The following is a 4,186-nucleotide window of genomic DNA, read 5'->3' as shown; positions in this document are numbered from 1 at the left end:
TTTCCTCGTCGGCAAATCCTACACGACGATGAGCGCTGCCACCTCGAAGGCCGCCGCCTCCGCCGAGCTCCCGCAGGCTACAGGTGGCCCGTCGACGTCGTCGTTGTCGTTGCCGCACGGCGACCGGCTGCACGAGACGGCGGGGGGTGCCTCGGCTTCTCCTTCTTCGGTCGCCTCCTTGCGTGCTTGCCGGTGCGCGATAGCATGCGGCCACTTCCGGCCCACTCGCTTCCATCCGCTGTCGGAGCTCGTCCGCCTCGCGCGGACCGCCTCCGCCCGTACACCCGGCGGATGTCGTGGTTCCTTTCCGCCGCCGATTCGGCCCCCTCCCCTACCTACGCGTCTTAACCGCCCCATTGCGGATGGAGGGGTGGTGGCGGAAGCGGCGGACCGGCGTTAGAGGCGGCGGAATTGCTCGCCGGAGAGGAGGCAAGCGGCGGCGGTGGGAGTGAAAGCGGTGGAGGGGAGTAGGGTTTAGAAACCAAACTCCCCTCCGCGGCCCCTTTTAATACGGAGCAGCCGCGCAGTTTCTTGGGGGCCCGAACTCGTTATACGGGCCAGCCCGCGAGTTCTGGCTCCGTTCTAGCCATCTCCGAACCGAACCCTTGTTATCGCCGGAGTTTTTCAGTTACCGCCTCTTTTACGGGCTCTTACCCACGGCCGGGCAAAAGGAACGGCGTTTCTGAGCATTGTGGCTCCTACCACCAGGGATTTTTTTTTCTTGAGGCAAAAATTATAGGTAGGCAATGGTATTTTGGAAATACCAGCAAAATAACGACCGAGATTTTCAAACCAATTAATTATTCCGTTCTAAATTTATAATAAAACTGATCAAATTATTTAAATATAAAAAATCGTTTAATAATTTTTTTGGTGGTACGGTTTCTGCCGAAACATCAAAAATACTAGCCGAGAAGCAAAACCCTTCATCTACATGACACGAGCCTCTCCGCCCGAGATACAAAGTCATACTCGTCTTCCAAGCGTAAGATGCTGCAGAAACCCTTCGCTGACATTTGTTGAAGTACCTCGCCTTCCACGCGGCATTAGTTAAGTATATTGAGCTGCGGAACGCGAGTTAATTTAGTAGAGGAGCTCAACAGTTGCTCAGCGGTGCACTCTACTTAAACCCTCGAATGCACCACATATATCAGTCACAAGCTGATCAGCGCCACAAAGAAAGCATCCATAGCCGAGAGAGAGAAGAGAGCAATGGCGCCCCAGGTTCCGACTATCGAGGTTCCCACGGATGCTTGAGCTGCTGCAGGCACAGGCTGACCTGTGGCTAAGGGTGGACATGAGCCAGCTCGGGCTGGGCTCGGTACGAGCCGCATTTGAGCCCATAGAAAAACGGCTCGGCTCGGGCTAGCTCGTTTCAGCCACGAGCGGGAAAAGTGGCTCGGCTCGAGCTTGGCTCTAGCTCGGTCCAGCTCGAGTTGGCTCGCAGCTGAACACCCAGCACAGATTTTTTCACGTACAGACAGCAGTTTTGCTTGTTTTCAAGCTTTTTAACAGCAAATTGAGCATGTAAATGCTCATAAGTTTTCAGAAAAATGCAAAGTATATCAATTCAGGATAAATCCATTTGATGAGAAAAATCAATAATTAGAGCAATTAGATGATACACGGGTATAGAGGTTTACCTCAAAATTAGAAGCAATTTCACACATCATGTCCATTCTTTCTCAATTCAAATTCCTGAAAATAACCAAAAGGGAAACACAAATACACAATTGACAAGCACAAAATGATATAGAGGTTTCATAAATCATAGTTGACATATCAACACGGTTACAACTTAGGTTCCAAGTTCAAACACAAATCAACTAGAGTAACATCCAACTCTCTTAGGTTCCAAGTTCAACACAAATAAAATAAGACAAGTTCAACTTCTAGCAAGATCATCATCCATCTCCATTTGTGGAACTCCATTGTAGCAACATCCAAATGACATGATAGTCCACAAGTAACAATAGGTTTAGTAAATTTTCTACTCACATGACAAGTGAACATGTAGTAAATATCTCTTACCAATAGTTGTTGTTCACCACACCCTTAGGCCTTAGGCAAGTTGATGGTCTCCACATTTTCCTCATCATCTTCCTCCTTCTCCTAAATTAGAGAAAGTTAGCCATGATTTTTTTTTAAAGAGTTGACAATGTGAGAAGGGAGTGGAAATCATACCATCACATTCAAGTCACTATGGGAACCCTTAATATAGCTTGCACCACAAACCAATGCCTCCACCATAGCCGGCTTTAGAGAACTACGATAGTCATCTAAAACCCTTCCACCGGTGCTAAAAGTTGATTCCGATGACACGGAACTAGCCGGGATAGTCAAGAACCGCCTTGCCATCTTTGCCAACACCGGGTACCTAAGTGAATTCACTTTCCACCAATCAAGCAAGATGAATTTGGGATCTGGATCCTCAAGCGCATCTTCTAGGTAGTTCCTTAGTTCACTCTTTGATGATTTTGTTGTGGTGTTTCTTCAGTGGGTTTGGACGAGCTTTCGGGCTGCATCCCTCCGTTAATTCGTAAAAAGAAAGTGATGAGCTTTCGGGCCGGCTCGGGCCGAGCCAGACGAGCTTTCAGCCCGTCGCGAGCCAGAAAAACAGGCCCAACTCGGTCTCTGTCTAACGCGGGCCAAGCTCAAAACGGGCCGAGCCAAGAAAAGCTCGGGCCGAGCCAAAATCTCGGCCCGAACGTCCAGCCTTACCTGTGGAGACACAGCCTCTATTACCTCGCGTCCATGGGGCTCCGCTGCGCCGTCCAGCTCGGCATCCCGACCGCCATCCACAACCTCGGTGGGGTCACCTCGCTGCCCGACCTGCTCACCGCCTTGTCCCTGCCCACTAGTAAACAGCCGTTCCTCGGCCGCCTAATGCGTGTCCTCGTCACATCAGGTGTCTTTGCTGCCGGTAACGACTCGGGCGTGGAGATCTTCCGCCTCAACCCGCTGTCCAGCATCCTGGTGCATGGCGTCGGCGCCGACGACCACCACACCCAGACATCCTTCATGCTGGCCGTGACATCGCCGCACTACACCGAGGCCGCGCTGGGGCTGGCCGACTGGTTCAAGAAAGACACCCTAGGGCCCGTGCCGTCGCCGTTCAAGGACGTGCATGGCGCGGCGCTCTTCGACGGCAGCATGGCGCTCCTGGACAAGGACTTCGACGCCCTGGTCAATGACGCTTTGACCGCCCACGACAACTTAGGGATCAGCGCGATCATGCGAGAGTGCCATGCCCTCTTCAACGGGCTTGAGTCTCTCACTGACTGCTGCGGCGGCGATGGGACGACGGCGAGGGCCATCACCAAGGCCCATCCCCACGTCAAGTGCACTGTGCTGGACCTTCCCAAGGTGATCGACAAAGTGCAGCCAGATGGTGTCGTCAACTATGTTGGTGGTGACTTGTTCCACACCGTCCCAAAGTCTCAGACGGTGATGCTCAAGGTACGTCTGGCACGTACTACATTTTAGACCAATGGGAACTATATATATTGCCACGTCAGAATATTACCAACAAAAATACGTTAAATTTCAAAATTCAGAAGATAATCAATTGTTCTCAATAAGCTAGGTTATACATTTTTTGTGTGTAGCTTGTGCTGCACCACTGGAGCGACGAGGATTGCGTCAAGATCTTGTCTCAGTGTAGGAGTGCCATTCCTTCACGTGAGGAAGGAGGGAAGCTGATCATCATAGACATTGTGGTTGAACCTTCTCTCGGACCAATAATGTTTGAGGCACAGCTTCTGATGGACTTGGCTATGCTTGTGTACACAAGAGGCCGTCAGCGTAACGAAAATGACTGGCATGAACTCTTCATGAAAGCAGGGTTCACTGACTACAAGATTATCAAGAAACTAGGAGCACGAGGTGTCTTCCAAGTATACAAGTGAAAGGGTTCGTAAAAAAACATCTATACCGAAGAGCGTGCTCGTAAGACATGCAAGTCTGCAGTGTGTTTTGTTTAATTACATATATATATATATATACCAGCACTATTCTGCAACCGGTTGCAGAATAATATTCTGAGCACCGACTTGTACTTTCCTGGACACAAGGTTGTACTTCCAAGATAACAGGGTTCAACTTTCTGTCGAACTTACCTGAACTTCCCGTTTTCTTCAGAGGTACTGATTACACCTCGAGTTTCTCAACCATTTGTCGAAACTAT

At 50.1% G+C, this 4,186-nt stretch overlaps 1 pseudogene; it reads left to right on the top strand.

Annotated features, from left to right (window-relative positions):
• The first annotated feature begins 1,212 nt into the window (after nucleotides 1–1,212).
• On the top strand, nucleotides 1,213–3,908 carry LOC124703451 (annotated as a pseudogene).
• The last annotated feature ends 278 nt before the right edge of the window (nucleotides 3,909–4,186 follow it).

Source organism: Lolium rigidum, chromosome 3 (genome assembly GCF_022539505.1).
Source record: "Lolium rigidum isolate FL_2022 chromosome 3, APGP_CSIRO_Lrig_0.1, whole genome shotgun sequence".
NCBI classification, from domain to species: Eukaryota; Viridiplantae; Streptophyta; class Magnoliopsida; order Poales; family Poaceae; genus Lolium; species Lolium rigidum.
This window is presented reverse-complemented; position numbering and strand designations above follow the sequence as displayed.